This window comes from Pleurodeles waltl, chromosome 7 (assembly GCF_031143425.1).
Source record: "Pleurodeles waltl isolate 20211129_DDA chromosome 7, aPleWal1.hap1.20221129, whole genome shotgun sequence".
Taxonomy (NCBI): domain Eukaryota; kingdom Metazoa; phylum Chordata; class Amphibia; order Caudata; family Salamandridae; genus Pleurodeles; species Pleurodeles waltl.
Window position 1 is genome coordinate 1425324464 of NC_090446.1, and position 25049 is coordinate 1425349512.

At 48.3% G+C, this 25049-nt stretch overlaps 1 long non-coding RNA gene across 1 annotated transcript in view; it reads right to left on the bottom strand.

Moving 5' to 3' along the window:
- Nucleotides 1–839: 839 nt before the first annotated feature.
- LOC138247420 (uncharacterized) overlaps nt 840–25049 on the bottom strand; it is a 92509-nt gene continuing 68299 nt past the window's right edge. Inside the window, exon 4 of the long non-coding RNA XR_011194499.1 lies at nt 840–1265. This is a non-coding gene — a long non-coding RNA (uncharacterized lncRNA). The remainder of the gene's footprint in view (nt 1266–25049) is intronic.

The window sequence follows — 25049 nt, forward strand, 5'->3', positions numbered from 1 at the left end:
CTGTTGAAAGAAGAATTGCCTCTTTTAGATTTTTGCTGCACTTTTCTATGTTACTTCTACTTTCTGATTATTTACAGATCATGGCTGAGTTGAATAATCAGGTTAGAGATGCTAAGCACTGTAAATATATGAGCATTGGATTGTCAATTATGTGTGGGACTTTGTTTATAGTGGTGAATGTGGGAATGTCTGTTCTTGATGCGAAATGAGCCAGTCATACTATTGCTTCTGAGACTACTACACTAACGGCTTTGGAGAAGTTTAAGTCAGATGAATATTTGCATGATTATACTAATGCTCAAGGAGACCTTTCTTCTAATGTCTTCTATCGCTTGTTGAGTGAGTATGTTGAGACGATGGATGCAAAGGATTGTCTTGTGTGTACGCAAATTCCTTCATCAGTTGAAGAAGGAGTTATTTCCCTCACTTATAGTATAAGTTGTAGTTTGCTACTAATAGGATTCTATGACCAGGAATGTATTCAATATTTTTACTCAAATCATGACATAGTATTTTCATTTGTTCCTATCATTAGGTATTTGAGTAGAGTAGCTAAGGATCATGACATAGTATTGTTTAGAGGATTCTTTGAACCTACACTAATGTTTGGGACGGCTTACACACATAAAAACAATCTAACATGCTTGCTTACACCTTAGTTGATGATAGGCGAAAAGCATTAAAAGAGAAATTAGAGAAAGGCTTAGAGAAAATGACTTACAAGAATGATCATCCTTACACTGCAGACTAGCAGTATTTGATACCCGTTAGGAGGTGACAGATAATGTACGGCTTCCAATCATTGTAATAAGATTTCCGTAGAAAATAATACAATAGCAGTCGGTGAGCAAGAGACTGTTTATTTCCAGATTTTCTCATCCGTGCTTACTCCTCTATTAGCTTGAAACACTGCATGGGTCGCACACACGTGCCTCCTTGCCGCTTGTTGAAGACAAGCCCTTTCTTGCAGATGCACCCCTCAACACAGTCATTGGCACATTTAGTGATTCCACGTTGGTGATTCTGACAGTTCAGGGGGCAGGCCGTGCCACAGGTAGTGTAGACGCCGTTCCTGATCCTGCAGGATAAACACTGGTCCCTGGGTACACATGCAACCCTTATCGTGTCTTCCAGGAGGTAGCCATGGTTGCAGACACACCTTGCAGTACACCGGAGCCTGCAAGAGGAAGCTATACTCCGTTGGCCACAGGTTAGTGGACAAGGAACTCCACAGCTCTCATAATGCATATTTGCTGGGCATGTACCTACGTAGGAAAAACATCAAGAGGCAAGTCATATTTATATATATATTAATCTGCAAGCAAAGAAGCCACTCTCTCCCCCTCCGCTCTCTCGCTCCAGAATTATCTTACATTTTCTGTCTCTTTGTCTCCTTTAGCCTATATGTATCTCTATTTTTTAACTCGTGCCATCATTATCTCTCTCTATTTCGTTCTCTCTCTTCCTTCCTTCATTGGTTTTCTGGTATCCCTACTATTTCTTTAATCTCCTTTCATTCCAAGTTTCACAAATACTTGTTCTTGGGTGTATGCCTCTCTGCTGTACCGCTGCATGCTGCAGTTCATTCGGCACAGACGTTGCTGGTATTGGCCAGCTCTTTGCACGGGGGGCCTCTGTACGGGCCTCCTGGGAGCAGGAAGGGTGTGGACAGACCTCTGACAATTTGAAACTGCTGAGCTCACTGCACCAGTGTCTCAGTGCAATAACCAAACTACAACCATTTCAGGAAGAGTTTGACACCTGTTGCAGGAAACATCTAACTGAAATCCGAACACTCCGGGTCTATGAATGAAGGTATCAGGCCCTATATTACGTGCGATCTCCACCTATTCTGACCTCTTGAGGAAATACAGGTGAAGTTAAGATAAGTAGCTCCTCTTCAAATGTTCCAGGTCTTAGTCCTACCGCCTGCGAGGACAAGGAGCAACAGCTAAGTTAAATAATTACACTTTTAAAAATGTTATTTAGTAATGTTCATGCAAACACCACCTTGGTATTTGCATGATCTCTAAATGCGCAGGTCAGCCTTCTCAGCCTCTCAACCAGGCCCCTGATGGTAGGAGGAGGAAGAGCATGGGGTGGGGGGGATACTAGGGGGGGTGAGCAATGACCTCCTACAGGGTGTATTTTAGAAATAGCGGGATGCCTGGATTGCACATGTCTCAGGTGTGTGGTTCAACCACAATCCTCTCACGCAAGCACAATTCATTTATTTAGGAGGCATACTGGACATGCCTCTGGCAGAACAGTATATCCGCTGACATATGGCTGTCAGGGTGCACATCAGTGCATCCCTGAACCCAATAAGAAGCCACACACAGAAGCAGGACCCCCAGACCTGTCCAATCTTCTGATAGGACTGTGCTTCCAGTCCTATCAAAAAGCTAGGAGAGGGCATGACATAGGTCGTCCTCTGAAACATGGCCCTGCTTCTCTGTCTGGCTTCTCGCTAGTAAACATTGCTTGCTGGCTCCCATGTTCAGCACATGTTTCTTGCTCTTCTGCTGCCATGGAGCCTTTAAGGTGCCATAAAAGGAAGAATGTTAACCCCTTCACTGCCAAGCCTTTTCCCCCTCATGTGCCAGGCCTTTTTTGGCTATTTGGGGCAGTTCACGCCTAGGCCCTCATAACGTTTTGTCCACATAAGCTACCCAAGCCAAATTTGAGTCCTTTTTTTTAAACAACCTAACGATTTCAGAGGTACCCAGAGTCTGTGGGTTCCCCTGAAGGAGACCAAGAAATTAGCAAAAATACAGAGAAAATTTCATTAGTTAAAAAAAAATGGGACAAAACGGCTGCAGAAGAAGGCTTATGTTTTTTTCCCTGAAAATGGCCTCAACAAAGGGTTTGCAGTGATAAAATCACCAACTTCCCAGCTTTCAGGAACAGGCAGACTTGAATCAGAAAACCACATTTTCAACACAATTTTGGTATTTTACTGGGACATACCCCATTTTTCTATTTGTTGTGCTTTCAGCCTCCTTCCAGTTAGTGACAGAAATGGGTGTGAAACCAATGCTGGATCCCAGAAAGCTAAACACTTCTGAAAAGTAGACAACATTCTGAATTGAGAAAGGGGTCATTTGTGTAGATCCTACAAGGTTTTCCTACAGAAAATAACAGCTGAAATAAAAATATATTGAAATTGAGGTGAATAAAACAGGCATTTTTCTCCACGTTTTACTCTAGAACGTTTTCCTGTGATGTCAGATTTTTGAACGCAATATACCCTTACGTCTGCTGGACTCTTCTGGTTGTGGGGATATATAGGGCTTGTAGGTTCATCAAGAAACCTAGGTACCCAGAGCCAATAAATGATCTGCACCTTGCAATGGGTTTTCATTCTAAACCGGGTATACAACAATTCATTTGGTGAAATATAAAGAGTGAAAAATAGGTATCAAGAAAACCTTTGTAGTTCCAAAATTGGCACAAGATAAGGTGTTGAGAAGCAGTGGTTATTTGCACATCTCTGAATTATAGGGTCCCCATACTAGCATGTGAATTACAAGGCATTTTTCAAATAGATGTATTTTTTACACACTATCATACATTTGGCAAGAAAAAATGTAGAAAAAGACAAGGGCATTAACACTTGTTTTGCTATTCTGTATTCCACCAAGTCTCCCGATAAAAATGTTACCTCACTTGCATGGGTAAGCCTAATGCTTGCGACAGGAAACGCAACATAAACACATCACATTTTTACATTGAAATTTGATGTGTTTTTTGTAAAGTGCCTAGCTGTGGATTTTGGCTTCCAGCTCAGCCGGCACCTAGGTAAACCTACCAAACCTGTGCATTTTGGAAAACTAGACACCTAGAGGAATCCAAGATGGGGTGACTTGTGAGGCTCTCAGCAGAATCCTTTGCAAACCTCAAAATTGCTCCAAAAACACTTTTTCATCACAATTTGGTGACAGAAAGTTCTGGAATACGAGAGGAGCCACAAATTTCCTTCCACCCAGCGTTCCCCCAAGTCTCCTAATAAAAATGGTTCCACACTTGTGTGGGTAGGCCTAGTGCCCGTGAAAGGAAAATCCCCCAAAACACTATCTGGATACATAAAAATTATCAAATACAAAACTACCTGTTTTTTGGTCCTGGTCTCAGCAGCCATACAGGGAAACCTACCAAACCCAGACATTTCTGAAAACTAGACACCCTAGGGAGTCCAGGGAGGTGTGACTTGCGTGAATCCCCCAGTGTTTTCTTACCTAGAATCCTCAGCAAAACTCAAATTTAGCTAAAAAATAAAAACAATCCCGTATTCCTATGTGGGATGATCGTACCGGGACCACTTTCCTACCACCCAACGTTCCCCTCAGTCTCCCGATAGAAATGATACCTTGTGTAGGTGGGCCAAGTGCCTGTGACAGGGAAGAGCCATAAACATGTCAAAATTGAGGAGGAACCAAAACGGGTCCAAAAGGGCAGTTTGAAAAAAAACATTTTTAGTCTGACAAGTGGGGCAGATTTTTTATGATGATGAGACAATGCTGGGTGGTAGGAATTTTTTGGATTCCTGCAGATTCCTGGAAGGTTCCATCACAAATATGTGGAAAAAAAGTGTGTGATTCCCAGCAAAGTTGGAGGTTTGCAGAGCATTGTGGGTACGAAAATGGTGCGGGTGCATGTGAAGCACACCATCCTAGACTCACCCATATGTTTAGTTTTCAGATGTGTCTAGGTCTTGTGGATTTTGAGAGTTAGCCAAGCTCTCATGGCCCAAATGTAAAAACAAAACCCCAAATAATCAAATGTCCTCTTGCCGTGGGATAAGATGTTTTAGTGTGCAGGGGAGAGGTGAGAGACTGTTACCCCTTCAGTTGGGGTGGGGGCATAACTATGCCCGTACTGGTTGGTAGCCGCCACCACCACGCTATTTTTTTTATTTTTATTCCCTGGCATCTAGTATACTTTCTGCCCCGAGGTGTGGATTGGGGGTAATTGCCCCATCTTCCCACTGGTGGGCAGAACAACTTTGTCCTCATTTATTTGGGGTGGGGGTATAGCCATACCACCACCCTCTTATTTAAAAAAAAAAATCCCTGGTCTCTGGTGGGCTTTCTGCCCCCTTGGGGGAACATGGGCCTTCCAAACATAGGCCAATCTGTCCCCAAGGGGGGCAGATATGGCCAACAGAAATGTACCCACATGGGGAGTGACCCTTGCCCAAGGGGCGGTTCCCCCAAACAAAACAGACACACACACCAATCCCTGGTGCCTAATGGTTTCTGCCCCCCCACCAGGGGCAGAGCGACCTAATAGAAATATGCTGTCCTAAAAACAAGTAGCCCCAGCTGGGGAGCGACCCTTGCCTAAGGGGTCATTCCCCTTATCAATAGGCGCTTAAAACAAATCTCTGGTGTCCAATGGCTTCTGCCCCCCCTGGGGGGCAGATCGGCCTAATTAATATAGGCCAATCTGCCCCCAGAGTGGGCAGAAAAGCCTAATAAAACAAATTCCCCCCAGGAGTGACACTTGCCTAAGGGGTATCTCCCCTTATGCCAATTTCATAACTACAAAAAAATCCATGGTGTTTAGTGGCTTCTGCCTCTCCTGGGCCGCCTAAGCGCCGTGCCACCAGACGTAACCACCTCGTCTTTGGCACCCAAGGGGTTAAGTAAAAAACAACAGTGCTGTTTATTTGTGTTTGTGTGAGTTAAAGTGTGTTTGTGGGAGACAATTGGATTGAGTGAGAGTGTCTGTTAGTTTTATGAATTTGAGGGAATTAATGAGAATGAGTGTGAAGCAAACACTGAGCAGTGCGAGTGAGTTAAAATAAGTGAGTGAGGTGGAGGGTGTGAGAGGGAGTGGTAGTGAGTCAGGGGTGCCTCTTGCAATGTAGCAACAGGATGCATAAGTCCTGGTGCAACTGCAGCTGCTGCACTATTAAAACCCCAGGAGTTCAAATCAGAGTCTCTGTCCATCAGTAGTTGTGACTGAAAGTTAGTAATTGTGAGTGTATGCAAGTATATTTTTGGGAAGAAACAGTGAGTGTGAGTATATCAGTACATTCGTCTGTGAGTGCACCACAGCACATTTTTAAAGCAAGGAGGTGAACCTGTGGCATGTATTATGCTCTACCACTTTCCGAGATCACTGGCTGCCACTGGTTATTATACACTTAAATTGTAGTGATAGTCAATGTTGGAAATTAAATATTACTGTAGACCGATATTATCAACTGTGATATAGTTACATACCATATGAATAATTAATACACCAATGGAACTTAAACAGCCTGATTTTGTATTTTATGCAGCTTAGTAAATTACAGTAAACAGGAGAGCAGTTTATAACACTCTAAATACAAAAAATTATGAAAAAACAACCGACCTGACATTCATATGTTGGAGCATTAGATAATGACAGGATTCAACTTGAAGTAAAGAGCATCAGGTGGCCAATTTCGAAGGGTAGTTGCAAATGTGAAGGTAAAGTAAAAGATGAATAACACTTCAACCCCAAGAACTCTAAGGAAATTACCTACAAACTGCCTTGCAAAAGTGGCCATTGAACTGAAATACAAGTTGACAGCCTTTCATCATTTAAGACACATTTCCCTGGAAAATTAGGATATGCAAAAAGGACCTCCAGTGGCAGGTCCAGTATGATTTAGGTGTCTTTAAGAGTAGATGGAAACTGTCAGGTTTGTTGGGTGTTGGTTGTTTAGAGGGCATCCTCTAACTGTGATTTACCCATGAAGCTCAGGGTGTCTGGTCTTTGTCTGCCTGAGGTAGGGGAAGCTCCTTCCAGTAGCAACAATGCACCACCACTTGGAGGCACCTTTGTAGATGGTCCATTCCAGAAGGAGTCCAAGAGGAGGAAATAGCCTAGAGGTAAAAAGCTTCCTATTGGGAGAAACCGCATGTGGAAACATTGGTTTTGCTAGTTTCAAATGGTTTGTTTTCATGTCATTTTGACCTAACTATACCATCTCCTTAAACTTTGTTTTTTTCTGTGAATTTTGATGACTATATTTAACATAAAGTAAGATGTCCATAGTAATGCACAGCGGGGAGGTGGCCTAGCATAGTCCATTGTGCTGCCCCCTTCCAAGCAAGCTGCCCTGTCCTCCCTCCTCCTTGCCCTCCATTGTCCAAATCTATATTCCTGACCCCTTGTCCAGCCCTGTGTGCCTCTCCCTCTTGCCCTCTGTTGCCCGAGTCAATGCCCCATCATTGCCATCTTGCTTAGCTTGCTGCCCCTAAACTCCTTCTCCCATCCTCAGATGCTTGTGTGCATGCCTGTTACCTCCCTTTTGCCCACCATGATCTATGGACCTACCACAGCCTTACCCCTCTAATTTGAGAGTTATTTTGAGCTGCTGCAGCCCCTTCTGTCTACCCAGCATGGTCAGATGGCTGCTGCCTGCCCCAGCCCCCTCCACCCTGCCTTACATTGTCCAAGTTTCATGCCCCTATCCCCTTCCTTCTGTCCCCCATGACCCATTTTGCTGTCACTCCCTTGTGCCCTCCATGCTCTGTTGTGCTGCAACTACTCCTCCGGCCTGCCCTGTGTGGTCTGTTGTGAAGTCCCTAAACTCTTTCCCTACCCTCTCCTATCTGTTTCCAGCCCCTACCCCTTCTTTCTGCCCTCTAGGCTCCTTTGTGGAAGAAACATCACTTACATTGCGGTGAATGCAACCAAATGCATTTACCACAATGCATTTACAACGCATATGCGTTTACCACGCATGGTTTTACCACGCATGCCTTTACCACAAACAAATTTCGTTGCAAAAGCATGAATGGTAAAGGTGTATGCGTGGTAAAGGTTTTATAGGTTAGGTAAGTACAGGTAAGTAGTAAAAGTATTAAGTGGGTTGAGTGAGATATATATATATATATATATATATATATATATATATATATATATATATATATACACTACCTGAGGAAGGCGGAAGCTGAAACGTTGTAGTAGAAATATATTTTTGTTCTTTAGTGAGATCATCTGTTTGAGTCACTTCTTTCTTGGATATTACATTTTCTTGTGGCTCATTGTATCCTTTGGGATCCAGATTTTTGCCCTGGCTGGCTGTTGTTTTCTTGTGATCCTGCATCTTCCAGTATATATATATATATATATATATAGTGTTTAGGATAGGTAACCGTTATTGGTGGTAATTGCATTTTTAGGTTTTAGGGTGGGCATGAGTTTTGGGGTGGCAAGTCATTTTTAGGTTTTAGGGTGGGCATGGGTTTTGGCGTGGTAAGGGCATTTTTAGGGTTTAGGGTGGGCATGGGTTTTGGGGTGGTAAGGGCATTTTTAGGTTTTAGGGTGGGTATGGGTTTTGGGGTGATAAGGGCATTTTTAGGTTTTAGAGTGGGCATGGGTTTTGGAGTAGTAAGGGCATTTTTAGGTTTTAGGGTGGGTATGGGTTTTGGGGTGGTAAGGGCTTTTTTAGGTTTTATGGTGGTCGTGGGTTTTGGGGTGGTAAGGGCATTTTTAGGTTTTACGGCGGGCATGGGTTTTGGGTGGTAAGGGTATTTTTAGGTTTTAGGGTGGGCATGGGTTTTGGGGTGGTAAGGGCTTTTTTAGGTTTTAGTGTGGGCATGGGTTTTGGGGTGGTGAGGGCATTTTTAGGTTTTAGGATGGGTATATATATATACACACACACATCTATAGAGACATTTATATATATTACATATATATGTAAATATATACACACACATATAGAAAAATGTATATATATTACATATATAGGTAAATATACACACACACATTTATATATATATATATATATATATATATATATATATATATATATTTATATATATATATATATATATATATTTATATATATATATATATATATATATATATATATATATATATATATATATATATATATATATATATATATATAATGTATGTTATACTTGCCTATAGTTTTTACTATGCATATGCCTTTACCAACTATGACTTTACTACGAAATGTTTGTGGTAAAGACATTTGTGGTAAAAGCATATACATTGTAAAAACATTTCGTGGTAAGTGCATGCGTGGTAATGACCATGCATTGTACTTACTCCGTTGTAAAGGCATGCTTTGTAAGTGCATGCATTGTTCCATCATACATCCGCTTTGTGCATGCCCATGCCCACTCCCTTTTGCCCACCATGGACGTTGTGCTGCCACTAACACTTTCACCAGCTATGCATGTTTTTTTGTGCTGTCACTGCTTATCCCACCTGCCCTCTCTCATCAACTTGCTGCCTGACCCACTTTCAGTTTCCCTCTGTTGTCTGTGTGCCAGCCATTACGGGTCTCCCTGTTGGCCTCCATGATGTGTTGGGCTTCCAGTGTCCATCCATGCCTACCCTGCAAGGTTATCTTGCTGATCCTGCACTGCCTCCTTTCTCCCTGCCCTCTGTTTTCAATGTATGTTCCCCTATGCCACCCCTCCTGCCTTCCCTGGTCCATTGGCATGCCTCTGCCCCCCCCTCCTGCCCTTCATTGTCCGTTGTGCTGCAACTTCCCCTCTTGTCTGTCTTGTATGGCCATCCTGTTGCCTCTGCCTCTTTCCTCTCAGTTCTCTGTTGTCAATGTGAATGGCTCTGTCCCTTCCCTATTGCTTTCCATGGCCTATTGTGCTGCACTGCCCACTTTCCCTGTGTGGTGTATTGTGCTGCTGCAACCCGAGATGCCTTCCCTGTAAGGTCAGTGTGGTGCCACTGCCCACCTCCCTCCTTCCCTCTATTGTCTGAGTCCTTGTCCCTACTCCACTCCTGCCTTTCATCGTCTAATGTGCCATGCATGTCAGTATTTTGAGTTTGGTAAGAGGGAAATTAAAAAAAAATCTAAGGAATTGATTTTACCCATTGACTTCATCAAAAAACAGGAGGTTTTAGGCAGAAGACAGCTAAAATAAAGCCCTTTTGGGCTTAAAAACAACATGAATCTCCTGCCTGAATCGAGTCTGTTGACATGTATGGGTGTACTGCCACTGATTCTTCCTTCATCCCTCAATAGTCTGTTGTTTTGCCACTGCCCCTCTCACCTGCCCAGCATGCTAACTTGCTGCCTCTGCACCCTCCTCCCTGCCCTCAACTCTCTGAGTCCATGCTCCTGACCTCTGTTTCCCCACAGTGTTCTAATGAACAACTAGATTGCTAATACTCTACATGTATTACAAAACTGTGGTAAACTTGAAGGTATCTTGATGTAATCAAAACTGTAATTCCTAAAGCATTCCAGTTAGTGCTCTAAAAAAAAAAAAAAAATGAGGCCACATTTTCTGAGTTCTCAAATAGCGACACAGCATTTTTAAATTATTTGCTATGTATGTGTTTTTTTTTTATCCAAATGAATACTGAATTTATTTGTTGCTCTTAGGGGAAAGGGTGGGGTGTTATTACCATAGCAGACTTTGTAACTGGTAAACTAGGTACGAGTTTGGGCGTCAGCTCAACATCCTGTGATTCTGGGCAACTCACTTAATCTCCCCATGCCTAAAACCAAATTGAATGTGTCATTGTATAAAGAAGCTGATGCTCATGTAAAGTCCACGCTATATAAAACTGCAAAAAAAAAAGTGTTTTGCACACTTGTCATTGGGCTATACTTGGGCTACATTTGGGTGACCTTTTTCTACATGTGGGCTCATTTGACTCTGGTGGCCATCTTAGGAGACATTTCGGTCATGAAGCTCCCTAATTTTCTTATTTACAGCAGTATCAAGATGGTGTTCAGATGTGCCACACTTTGGCATAGATAGAAAGATACTGTAAATTTCCAGATATTATGTGCTCAGTTTTGTGTCTGGAGAACCTTCTATAACCTCTATGAGAAAATCATTTAAAAACAGTTTTCTCTCAATATTTCATGAAATCCCAGCAGAAGGTCAGCGTTTTTCACATGATAAAATAACATTAGAACACATCACAATTTCTAAAATGAGTATGGTACCACACACAAATGATTTATATTGTAACTAAAATATTTTATCACCCTTTAACCGTGCACATATTTTTGACCCTCAAAATCTGCCATTTGCTGCATTTTAATGGGGCCCGTGTCCCAGAGTCCAGTAATAGCTGCTGCAGCATGTTGTCCATTGGGACTCCTCACATGCCCTTTGTGGCCTGGGGGTGCTCACATGGCCCCCTTAAATTTTTTGTATTTCATTCACAGGACACAGGGACCAAGGGCCAGATGTAGGTACGTGCCAAATTGCGACTTGCAATTTGCGAGTCAGAGCGACTCGCAAATTGCAACTCACAATTCGTGATGCAGAAAGGTGTCTCAGACATCTTCTGCGACTCGCTATGGGGTCGCAAAGAACCACCTCATAAATATTTATGAGGTGAGTCGCAGTTTGCGACTCCATAGCGAGTCTAGGCACTCACGGGGATGGTGGCCTGCTGGAAACAGCTGACCACCATGTCCGTGACTGCTTTTCAATAAAGCCGTTTTTTTTTTCTCTTTGCAGCCCGTTTTCCTTAAAGGAAAACGAGCTGCAAATAGAAAAAATATCGAAACCTTTCAGTTTCGGTTTTTTTCAGAATAGGCAGTGGTCCATAGGACCACTGCCTGCTCTGAAAAAATATTTTTGTGAGCATTCACAAAGGGGAAGGGGTCCCATGGGGACACCTTCCCGTTTGCGAATGAGTTACCATCCACTTCAAGTGGATGGTAACTGCGAGTTGATTTGAAACCGCTTTCGCGGTTACAAATCAACTCTACATCGCGGTGCGACTCGCAAATAGGAAGGAAACCCCCCTTCCTATTTGCGAGTCTGAAACACATTTTGCGAGTCTGTACCGAATCGCAAAATGTGTTTCTGCATCGCGTAAGGGCTTTTGCGCCTCGCAAACTGTGTTTTTCGCCGTTTGCGAGGCGCAAAAGCCTTCCTACATTTGGCTCCAAATCCCTGAGTCTTGTGATAGATGAGAAAACCCATTGTCCAGGTAGACAACATGCAATCGAGATTGTCTTGTCCCATTTAAATTGGCTTATTAGAACATATCTGGAAACAAACTGTTCAGATAACTATACATTTTGAACCTAATTTCTCCAAGCAGATTCATACCAAATCACTAACAGCACAATCTGTGGAACAAGATCTCGCTTCCTCCAAATTTGGTGTCATTTCGTGCAGCATTTTAGCTGTAGCCCAGACTATAAGAGTCTATGGAAAATGCATGGGCATTTTGCATTTTTCTCAACCCCTGCTTATGGAGTCACCCCAAAACTTTCCATGCAAGTCCAAGGCAAAACATAGCTTTTTTTCAGATTGTTTGACAAACAGTGCTTAAGTTATTAGCAGCAGAAAAAATGCATTTCCTAAGGAAACATTGCCCTAACTATAACTACCTAGTGGAGAGAAAAAAAATTATATTTTATTTCCACTTTCGTCTCATTGTGCGGGCAGGTTATGGATGGATTATGGCACTTTGGGGGTCATTCTGACCTCGGCGGTAAAAGGCGCTTACCGCCGGTCAGAAGACCGCCATAACGCCGCCGCGGCCGCGGTAAACCGCCACGGTCATTCTGACCTGCAACTTGAAAACCGTCAAAAACCCCACATCCACAAAAGTCCGCCACACCAAAGGTCAGCGAAAAAATGGCCATGACCAAACCTCCACCTTCACGCCAACAGAAATACGCCCATGCCATTATGACCCACGAATCCACGCGGCGGTCTTTCAACCATGGTATTCCATTGGCGGTACACACCGCCGCGGTCAAAATACACACACAGCTCCAAAACACTGCCACATTGGTCATTTTGAAACACACACACCTGATACACATACTAACACCACTCCCACACACCCAACACAATATAAAACACACACCCACATCACCCACAAACACCTACGACCCGAAATTATTGACGAAGGCTAGAGAGAGAGCACAGAATAGACAATCCCACAACACAGAGGCACACAACACCATCACCCACAAAACATCCACGCACAAAACACCACACACCACCACACGCACCATACTCATCACCACAAACGCCACCCCACACCTCATCCACACCACCCCATGGCACCCCAAAGACACCCCAGGTTCGCTGACGCAGAACTCAGGGTCATGGTGGAGGAAATAGTTTGTGTAGAGCCCCAGCTCTTCGGGGCACAGGTGCAGCACACCACAATTGCTAGGAAGATGGAGCTTTGGCAAAGGATAGTGGACAGGGTCAACGCGGTGGGACAGCATCCACGCAATCGGGATGACATAAGGAAGCGCTGGAACGACCTACGGGGGAAGGTGCGTTCCATGGTATCAAGGCACAACAATGCGGTGCAGAAGACTGGCGGCGGACCCCAACCTACTCCCCCAGAATTTACAGCATGGGAGGAGGAAGTCTTGCACATCCTGCATCCTGAGGGCCTCGCAGGAGTAGGCGGAGGAATGGACTCTGGTAAGTCAAATCTTAACTACTTCTTCCCACCCCCACCCCACCTGCATGCCAGCACATACCCCCACCCTCACCCCCACCCCCATCACACCAACTCCTTGCAAATGGCTCACCATCACAACCGACCCATCCCAACACCAAGCCCTGCATGCGACCACAAAGCATGGACACCCATCACCAAAGCATGCCCACTGCACACACACATCACCCCCACAAGCCACCCTCACAAAATCCCCCACAAGGGAATGCCTGCACTTGGGTACACGGACACCCACCCATCACACGAAATGCCACACACAGAAGCAATAACCATACCCTTATACCCCTGCAGGACCCGAACGCCACCACACCGCCACGGAGGGTACAGAGATGTCCATCCCACCCCCAGAAGATGCCCCCAGCGATGACAGCAGCTCTGTCTCCCTGGACCCAGAAGACCAGCCCGGCCCATCGGGGACCTCTGGACAGTCGGTTCCCCACAGACAGCCACAGGCTACAGCAGACCTAACCCCCTCTGGGAACACCAGCACAGCTCCCACCCAGCGGGCCCATGCCTCTGTCTCCAGGACACGTCAATCAGCGGTGTGTCCACCACTACAGGGCACCCAGGTTGACCCACCACCCCAACAACAACAGGGACATGGGGGCAGCGGTAGTGGGCACAACGTCCAGGGGACAGAGGCCCAGGAACACAGGGGAACTGGGAGGGCTGCTGTGCGACAGGGGGGGGACAGGCCCAGGGAAACCACTCTCCAAGAGGCCCTCTCCTCCATCATGGGAGCATACCACCACTCCCAGGAGACAATGGCAACGGTACTGGCCAGGTTCCAGGAGATCCAGGCACTGCAGGAGGAACGGTACATGGGGTTCAGAGAGGAACTGAGGAACATTGGTTCTGCAATGGGGACCATCGTCGTGGCCCTTAACCAGATAGTCACCACATTGCGGGACCATGTGGCACCCCAAAGGGCCCCTGTCACTAACCCAGACCAGGAACATCCTACCACCTCCGCCGGCGCTAGTGGACAGGAGGCCCCCACACAACAACAGGCCTCCAGAACCCCACCTCCTGCAGAAGAAGAACCACCCCTCAAGCGGAACCTGAGATCTCACAAGAAGACAGAGTAGGATGCCAAGACCCCCGCCAGCATAAGATACCCCCTGATGTCATCCCACTGTCCCACATTGTCACCATGTCCAACCTTTAACTGCCCCTGCTCCATCCTTCCACAGGCATATGGACAATGCACCTGTGAGACTGAGAACTGGACTCTGCCATGGACATTACTCCACCCACACCCATCACCGTTTTACAATCATGTACCTATATGTAGCACTTGAAAAAATCACTTATTGCACTTAAAAAATCAGGAGTCTGCTTGTATTCTTAACAAATGTATTAAACATAACGGTGCAATAATGTTCAGTTACTTTGTGATGACAACATACCAATGTCAATAAGCTTTAGTCCATGGTCAAACAAAGCAGAAGTCACGCAGTGGGTCATACAGCTCTGAAAAGGGAAGGGAAAGTCACAAATCAGTTAAAAGGAACTGGGGGAAACACAGACATTAGAGACGCAGGAGGCCTTAAGTAAATGTAAAATGGCGTGGGTGATTCTTACCTGTGTGCTACTGAAAATATTGTTGTATGACTGTATCCCTATTGTCCGTGTCGTCCCCGACGTCTTCCTCCTCTTCACTCTCCACAGGCTCCACAGCTGCTACAACACCACCATCTGGACCATCCTCCTGCAGAAAAGGCACCTGGCATCGCAAAGCAAGATTGTGAAGCATACAGCAGGCCACGATGATATGGCACACCTTCTTTGGTGAGTACATTAGGGATCCACCTGTCATATGCAGGCACCTAAACCTGGCCTTCAGGAGCCCGAAGGTCCTTTCTATGATCGTCCTATTCACCCATGGGCCTCATTGTACCGTTCCTCTGCCCTGGTCCGGGGAATCCTCACTGGGGTCAGTAGCCACGACAGGTTGGGGTAACCAGAGTCACCTATTAGCCACACACGGTGTCTCTGTAGCTGTTCCATCACATAAGGGATGCTGCTATTTCGCATGATGTACGCGTCATGCACAGACCCAGGGAACTTGGCATTTACATGGGAGATGTACTGGTCAGCCAAACAGACCACATGGACATTCATAGAATGAAAACTTTCTGTTTCTGTACACCTGCTCACTTTCTCTGGGGGGAACCAAAGCCACATGTGTCCCATCAATGGCACCAATGATGTTGGGAATATGTCCAAGGGCATAGAAATCACCCTTCACTGTAGCCAAATCGCCCACCTCAGGGAACACAATGTAGCTCCGCATGTATTTCATCAGGGCAGACCACACTCTGGACAAAACCTTAGAAAACATAGGCTGAGACATCCCTGATGACATGGCCACTGTTGTCTGAAAAGACCCACTTGCCAAAAAATGGAGTACTGACAGAACCTGCACCAGAGGGGGAATCCCTGTGGGTTGGCGGATGGGGGACATCAGGTCTGGCTCCAGCTGGGCACACAGTTCCTGTATAGTGGCTCGGTCAAGCCTGTATGTAAGTATGATATGTCGTTCTTCCATTGTCGACAGGTCCACCAGCGGTAGGTACACAGGAGGATTCATCCGTCTCCTAGCAAGTCCCAGCGGACGGTGCCTAGGAAGGACAACATGGAGCACAGAGTCAAGCAACCCACAGGTACGTAACCACAGCTTGCACATTACACGATTCGCTATGCATTGAAAGGCTTGTATGAGTGGCAATGCAAGGCCGAGGCCTGTGTGACGCAGTAGAAAATATGCCATGTGGGCCCTTGAAATGGCGGCTGCCTGACCTGTGAAGTGTCACAATGGGATGTGAGGTCAATGCGCTGGCGTGGCACACCGTGGCGGTAGGCGGTCGAAGACCGCGATGCAAAGCCGCATTGGTTAACATTGCACCCTATGGGTTTCAGGAGCCAATGCCGATGTGCGCCGGCGGTCGCGGTACGCACTGCGGCGGTACGCACCGCCGCGGGCGTGACCGCCATTTTCTATCTGATTAATCACTCGAAACCTGATCATCCACAGGAGAGGACCTATACTGCAAGTGCTGCTGTGACCTCGGTCTGGAAGATACAATGGCTGCTGCGTCTGGGGAAAGGGCCCCTGCCTTCACTTCAGAAGAATTGGAGAAACTTGTTGATGGGGTCCTCCCCCAGTATGCGCTACTCTACGGTCCTAAAGACCAACAGGTTAGTACACAGGGTGCACGTTGTATGGGCTATGCCTGTGTTGAGTGGGGTGGATGTAAGATGGTGGGGAGGTGAGCGAATGAGGAGTGCAACGCACGACAGATGAGAGCATGTGCCACATGGCAAGGTTGGTGAGGGGGGGCCACTAACATTGACCATGCAGAAAAGTGATGATATTTCCTTTCCCACACTGTACATGTCACATAGGTCAGCGCCCATCAGAAGATCGACATTTGGCGTGCCATCGCCAAGGACGTCCGGACCCTGGGGGTCCACAACAGACGGGGCACCCACTGCCGAAAGAGGTGGGAGGACATCCGCCGCGGGACCAGAAAGACCGCCGAGGCTCTGCTGGGGATGGCCTCCCAACGTAGGAGGGGTGCCAGCTGGCAATTGACCCCCCTGATGTCCCGGATCCTGGCGGTGGCCTACCCCGATTTGGATGGGCGCGTGAGGACATCACAGCAGACACAAGGGGGTGAGTATCAGCACAATCTGCTATCTTTGCGCACAGTGGAGGTGTCTGGGTGGGGGAGGAGGGCTGTGGCTATCTCTAGGCCAGGGCGCTTTCTGTAGGCTAGGCTCCTCCGTTAGGCATGGCCCTGTGCCCCGCCCCCCACCTCTGTAGGGTGCCAAGTACAGCTATCCATGGTCCAGCCTCACCTATGTGTGCATTTGTCGTCCATAGACCTGTAGGCCTAGTCACAATAACTGAGTAGTGTACCCCGATTGCGCGGCCCAGTGCTGGGGGCTTCTGTGTCTGTCCTCTCCGACAACGGTGTTGCCAATGCATGCACTCAACCTGTCTTCATTTCTCCCCCCCCATTTTCTTTGTCTTCCTGTTCATGTGTGCATTAGCATCATCAGGCGGAGGAGAAGTGGCATCGGCGCACGAGGGAGCTGCATCTCACATGGCCCCGGAGGGCCATGCAACCGACTCCGAGTACACCAGTGAGACGGAGGGCGAGGGGGGCTCCACAACGGGGACCCGTGGAGACGTCAGCGACACAGACACGTCCTCGGAAGGGAGCTCCCTTGCGGTGGCGGCAACATCCGTGCCCACCGCCACAACAGGTACAGCCGCCACCCAGCGCACCAGCTCCGCCCTCCCAGCAGCCCCTCAGCGTTCGGCCCGTGCCCGCTCGGCCAGGAAGCCGGCCATCTCCTTCGCCCCAGGCACCTCAGGCCCTTCCCCAGTTACCCCTGCTGCCCTCAGTGAGGAAATCATTGACCTCCTCCAGACGCTCATTGTTGGGCAGTCTACCCTTTTGAATGCCATCTAGGGTGTAGAAAGGGAGGTGCATCGGAGCAATGCATACCTGGAGGGCATTCATTCGGGTCAGCCTCAGCACTGACGGCAGCCATTGTCCCTGTCTCCAGCCTCCCACTTCAAACTCCGTCCACCCAGTCTCAGTCTCCTGTTCCTCTGCCTATCCCATCCACACCATCAGACCAGCCTGCACACACCTCAACACCCAAGGGCAGCTCATCCAGACATAAGCACCACAGATCACACAAGCATTCACCCAAGCAACATCCAGATGCAGACATGCCAACAGTCACTACCACCTCTGTGTCCCCCACCTCCTCGTCTCCCTCCTCCCTCCCTGTGACGTCTCCTCTCACACCTGCATGCACACCACCATCAGCCAGTACTTCCATCACCAGCACACCCTCCAGTACAGTCCGCACACGTGCAGTCACCACCCCCACTGCCATTTACACGTCCCCTGTGTCCTCTCCCAGTGTGTCTGTCACCCCCTCTTCCAAACCACACAAACGCAGGCAGCCACCCACCCAACAGCCATCCACCTCACGACAGCCTCCGTCACAAGCACCTGCACCCAAAGACAGCACACTTGACTCTCCTACAACCACATCCTCTTCCTCCACTCCCATACCCACTGCACCTACCCTTCCCATTGCGCCTAAAAAACGTTTCCTCTCCAAAATTAACCTCTTTGCATCACCTGACCCACCCCCTCCATCTGGTAAGAGTACAAACAGCACCTGCATCTACTAGGAACATAGTTCAGGGCTATTGGAGTCCACCAGCTCCTAGGGCAGGAACATCGGCCAGCAGCAAGGGGACAGCCAGCCCACCCCCTGGGAAGAGGACCAAAAAAACGAAGGGCCGGCGCGACATGCCTGAGACGGCTGTCACCAAGGACAGTAGCCTTGCCCCGTCATCTGCCACATCAACAAAGGGAGGCAAGGGACACAGAGCTTCAGCGAAGGAGGGCAAGGGCAGCAGGGCGGACAAGTCAGGCAGCAGGCGAGCTGACCAGGAGGGCCCCACCAGCCCCATTCCGGGTGTGACGGACGACACCCACGGGCCCAGGACTCCATCACAGGAGGGCCCCGCAACCGAAAGGTCGGATGGCGACTGAGCGGGAAGTATTGGCCAGGTCTGGTTCCCTAGAAACACAGGTCAAGCACCGCTGAACAGGGACCACCGTGAGAAGCACCGCTGAACACGGCCCCGCCAAGACAAGCACCGCTGACCGGGGCCCACCAAGATAAGCACCGCTGAACAGGGCCCCGCCGTGAGAAGCAGCGCTGAACAGGGCCCCGCCAAGACAAGCACCGCTGAACAGGGCCCGCCGTGAGAAGCACCGCTGAACAGGGCCCCGCCAAGAAAAGCACAGCTGAACCGGGCCCCGCCCAGACAAGCACCGCTGAACAGGGCCCCGCCAAGACAAGCACCGCTCCGCTGGGCCCTTCCTGTCAAGCACCGCTCCGCTGGGCCCTTCCTGTCAAGCATCGCTCCGCTGGGCCCTTCCTGTCAAGCACTGCTCCGCTGGGCACCGCCGTCTCAAGCACCGCTCCGCTGGGCCCTTCCTGTCAAGCACCGCTCCGCTGGGCCCTTCATCTCATGCACCGCTCCGCTGGGCCCTTCCTGTCAAGCACCGCTCCGCTGGGCCCTTCATCTCAAGCACCGCTCCGCTGGGCCCTTCCTGTCAAGCACCGCTGCGCTGGGCACCTCCGTCTCAAGCACCGCTCCGCTGGGCCCTTCCTGTCAAGCACCGCTCCGCTGGGCCCTTCATCTCAAGCACCGCTCCGCTGGGCCCTTCCTGTCAAGCACCGCTCCGCTGGGCACCGCCGTCTCAAGCACCGCTCCGCTGGGCCCTTCATCTCAAGCACCGCTCCGCTGGGCCCTTCCTGTCAAGCACCGCTCCGCTGGGCCCTTCATCTCAAGCACCGCTCTGCTGGGCCCTTCCCGTCAAGCACCGCTCCGCTGGACCCTTCATCACAAGCACCGCTCCGCTGGGCCCTTCCTGTCAAGCACCGCTCCGCTGGGCCCTTCATCTCAAGCACCACTCCGCTGGGACCTTCCTGTCAAGCACCGCTCCGCTGGGCCCTTCCTATCAAGCACCGCTCCGCTGGGCACCGCCGTCTCAAGCACCGCTCCGCTGGGCCCTTCCTGTCAAGCACCGCTCCGCTGGGCCCTTCATCTCAAGCACCGCTCCGCTGGGCCCTTCCTGTCAAGCACCGCTCCGCTGGGCCCTTCATCTCAAGCACCGCTCCGCTGGGCCCTTCCTGTCAAGTACCGCTCCGCTGGGCACCGCCGTCTCAAGCACCGCTCCGCTCGGCCCTTCCTGTCAAGCACCGCTCCGCTGGGCCCTTCATCTCAAGCACCGCTCCGCTGGGCCCTTCCTGTCAAGCACCGCTCGGCTGGGCCCATCCTGTCAAGCACCGCTCCGCTGGGCCCTTCATCTCAAGCACCGCTCCGCTGGGCCCTTCCTGTCAAGCACCGCTCCGCTGGGCACCGCCGTCTCAAGCACCGCTCCGCTGGGCCCTTCCTGTCAAGCACCGCTCCGCTGGGCTCTTCATCTCAAGCACCGCTCCGCTAGGCCCTTCCTGTCAAGCACCGCTCTGCTGGGCACCGCCGTCTCAAGCACCGCTGGCCCATTGGCAGTGCCGGTTCTGTGTCGAGCAGGGCTTCACGAAGCACTGTGGCCACCATGCCTCCTCCATTACCAGTGGAGTCGGTAATCCATCTGATGGACTGTGGCTTTGCACTCCCCAGGATGGAGCAGTGGGCAAGCCGCCCACTGTAGAGACTTGAGAGACTGTGGCTTTGCACTCCCCAGGATGGAACAGTGGGCAAGCCACCCACTGTAGAGACTTGAGAGACTGTGGCTTTGCACTCCCCAGGATGGTACAGTGGGCATGGAGGCCCCTCGTGGATCTGGCGTCGTGGACTCATGTGGCTGAGGTGCCCCCCCTTCCCTTCCCCCTGAGGTGCCTGTAGTTTTATCATCTGATGCCCCAGCAGTGTTCTCTCCAATGGTATCTGGTCTCGTGTGTGGGCTTTGCCCATGTGTTTGTGCACATTGGCCCACGGACTATGGAACTTTGCCAAAATGTGCAGGACTTATTGCCTATGTATATATTTTTCACTATGTTCATTCTTTAATATGTATATTTCATATTGCATATTTCCCATAACTTCAATTGAGCTATAATATACTTAAATTTTAAAGTTCATTTTAATTTTGTCTTTGCATTATTCCGTGGGATTTGGGGGGTGTCACTCTGACTTGTTGCTCTGCATTGGTGTGTAGGTGCAGTACTCACCGTTGTCGTCTGCGCCGGCGTACTCCTGGTAGATGAGCAGGTAGACAATAGCTGGTAGGATGTTTAATTCGGGTTCCATGCTGTCCTCCTTCCTCGTGGAGTGTATAGAGGTGAGCGTTTTCCCGTTCGTAGTCTGTTTCCGCTGTGTTTTTATCGGCGGGGCTCCCACCCCGGAAAAGGTGGCGGATTGGTGAGTTGTGATAGGGTGGTGGGCAGTACATTGTCTGCCGCCTGCCTGTTGGCGGTGACCGCCGCGCTGTTTGTTTGTCCCGCCGTGGCGGTCGGAGTGTTAAAGTGGCGGGCTGTGTTGGCAGTTCCCGCCGGGGTCAGAATTCCATTTTTTTGACCGCCTGCCTGTTGGTGGGTTGGCCGCCGCTTTAACACCGACCGCCAGGGTCGGAATGACCCCCTTTGTCTGCTTTCACATTGGTGTGTCCCAACCAGCAGGGCCACACTGGTCAATGTTCCTCAGAAATGTTGCTCACCTCCCACAAATGTTGGGATAAAGGTCCAGGGGAACCTAAACGCATCAGGTGTTGTATTCTATACGTTTTTATCAATAAATAAAGCAAATTCTTCTTCTTTGGGGACCCTGTTTCATGTTTATTGATGTTTGCTGACAATGTGGCATGAAAGAGAGAGACAGATATTGTTATTGCAGTGGTCTTGCAATACAATGACTTCAAAGCGTCACACTAGCACAATGTTTGAGTCAAATGTTAGAGTTACATTTTGATGCACAGCAGAGCAGAGTCAGTTCTGACCTTCTGTTAAAGCTCTTGGACGGTTGCAAAGAAAGCTGAAGATTCAAATCATGCTATCTTATGGCAGTGTGTTTTTTTTACTTGTGTTTCAAATGTTAAAAATTGCTAGTGTGAACATTTACATCTTTTTCCATCATCATCTTTCCTTTGGATGTCATAGATATGTCTGGACAATGGACAGTAAGCAGTCACCTGTGGCCTAGTTGTTAAGGTCTCTGACCCTCACAATGAAGGCAGAGCTTTTCAGTTTTGGTGTGTCAGTGGTCATTTTCTTGCTTTAATTTCTTTTCAATTTCGAATATTTCAGGTACATACTGAAATGTGCTCTCACTCTTTTGTGGGTGGGTGTTGGGTGGCTATAGGGGTTAGTTCACAGCACAAATGGCCAAAGAGTGTTCCTGGACGACTGGGGTTGCGTGGGTATAGGGAGTGACTGCAGGGCCTCTGGCCAACCCCCAGCGTGAGTGGGGTGAATATAGGGGTAGGCCGCCGGGCCTGGGCATAGGCCAACCCCCACTTGGGGGGAAGACTACAACTGTGTCCTAAGGTAACTAAAACTCACACTCTTGCAGTGCACTGTTAATTACCCCACATATTGCAACACTCATGACAACTATGACATGTTTGATAATATCAACATAATATTTGCAGTAACATTATTGAGGAGACAACTGTGCATGGTGATGGCACAAGTTATAGTTACCTTAGGGCACAAGTTATAATTACTTGATATAACCATAACAATAACTGCTCAAATTCTATGGTTTTGTGTGTGTAAATTCAAAACCTAACTACAACGTCCTTGTAATCTTTGTTTTTGCTTAAGTGAATGTCTACATATAAATATATATATGTGTGTGTGTGTATCTTGGAAATGGCATTTCTGCAGGGTACCCCCAAACTTTTTGCCTTCCTGCTTCTCTTTTTCTGGCCTCATTTTTGCTGGCTGTAGGACTTTGCATACTTTACCACTGCTAATCAGTGCTAAAGTTCATATGCTCTCTCCCTAAAACATGGTGACATTGGCCCATACCCAATTGGCATATTTAATTTACTTGTAAGTCCCTAGCAAAGTGCACTGCATGTGCCCAGGGCCTGAAATTAAATACTACTAGTGGGCCTTAAACATGTCTCAGGCCTGCCACTGCAAGGCCTGTGTGTGCAGTTTCACTGCCACTTCGACTTGGCATTTAAAAGTAATTGCCAAGCCTTAAACTTCCCTTTTTCTACATATAAGTCACTCTTAAGGTAGGCCCTAGGTAGCCCATAGGCCAGGGTACTATTTAGGTAAAAGGAAGGACATGAACATGTGTGTTCTATATGTCCTGGTAGTGTAAAACTCCTAAATTCGTTTTACACTGCTGTGAGGACTGCTCCTATCATAGAATAGCATTAGAGCTACCCTCATATATTGTTTGAGTGGTAGATTCTGATCTGAAAGGAGTAACCAGGTCATATTTAGTACGGCAAGAATGGTAATAGAAAATCCTGCTTATTGGTGAAGTTGGATTTAATATTACTATTCTAGAAATGCCACTTTTAGAAAGTGAGCATTTCTCTACACTTAAATCCTTCTGTGTCTTCCAATTCACATCTGGCTGGGCTGGTTGACAGCTCCCTTGTGCATTTCACTCAGACAACCCCAAACACAGGATGCTCAGTCACACCTGCACACATCTAGATACTAAATGGGTCTTCCTCGGTTGGAAGGGTGGAGGGCCTGACACTTAAATGTCAAAGGACAGTGGCCTGCCTTCACACAATAGACTGCCAACCCCCCTACTGGGACCCTGGCAGACAGGATGGAACTGAAAGGGGACCTTGTGTACTTCTAAGCCACTTTCTGAAGTCTCCCCCACTTCAAAGGCACATTTGGGTATTTAAAACAGGTCTCTGACCCTGCCAACTCAGACACTTCTTGACAAGATATCTACTCAGGAAGAAACTCTGAACCAGAACCTGCAAACTGCCAAGAGAAGCTGCCTGGCTGCCCATAGGACTCACCTCACTGCTTTGCTTTGAAGGACTGCTGCCTTGCTGTTGACCTGCTGCTTTGCTGCCCTCTGGCTCTGCTGAGAAGTGCTCTCCAAGGGCTTAGACTGAGTTTACCTCTTGTTTTCGGAAGGCTCAGGGCCAACAAAGACGTTATCTCTGCAAAGAACTCCTTGTGTGGTGAAAAATCCATGCACAGCCTGCTGGAATTGACACACAGCCTGCCCTGCGGTGACAAAATAATCGCACGCTGAACCGGAACAACGCAGCCTGGATCCCCAAGTGGAGATCGACACAGCGCCAGCGTTGCGACCAAAACTTTAATGCACAGCCCACTGGATCAACGCATTGCCGACCCGGAACAACGCAACCTGACTTCCTGCGAGAAGAATCGACACAGCAGCTGCCGTGCAACAGAAATTTCCCTGCATCGCCCACCGGATCAACGGAGCTCCTCCATGCCCAAGATTTCTCTGCGTCGTCCCCGGGTTGTCTGAATACCCCACAACCCGAAGAGGATCCAAGTCTGCGTGCCGGAAATCATCGCAAAGCCCTTGTTGACTGGAAAAGCATCAATGGCCCTGACTGCTTCCAACAAGCAAAAGCAAACAAAGTCTGCTTTCTGTCAAAAAGTGAAGTTTTCATCTGTCTTCCCTGCATGCAAATATGTGTGCTGGGAAGGCAGATAAAAACATTGCTCCCACAAGCAGGTAGATGCAATTAAAAGCAGCTCCCTGCTTGTGGGAGGAATGCTGACTCCTTCAAGATGTGGGGAGTTGGCTTGGACCGACGGGATCTTGAGGCTCTCCCCACAGTCTTGTCACTCTCTCATCCATCCCATAATTGGATGGGCGAGAGCGAGAGATTGTTATTGCAATGGTTCCTCAATACAAATACTTCAGTGAGCTAGACTAGCAAGATCTTTGGTTTGACTGTTATTATGATGTTTTGATGCAGCACAGACCAGGGTCACTTCTGCCCTACTGGTAAAGCTCTTGGATTCTCACTCACAAGCTAGAAGGTTTAAATTCTAATATGTCATGGCAGTGTGTCTTTTTATTTATT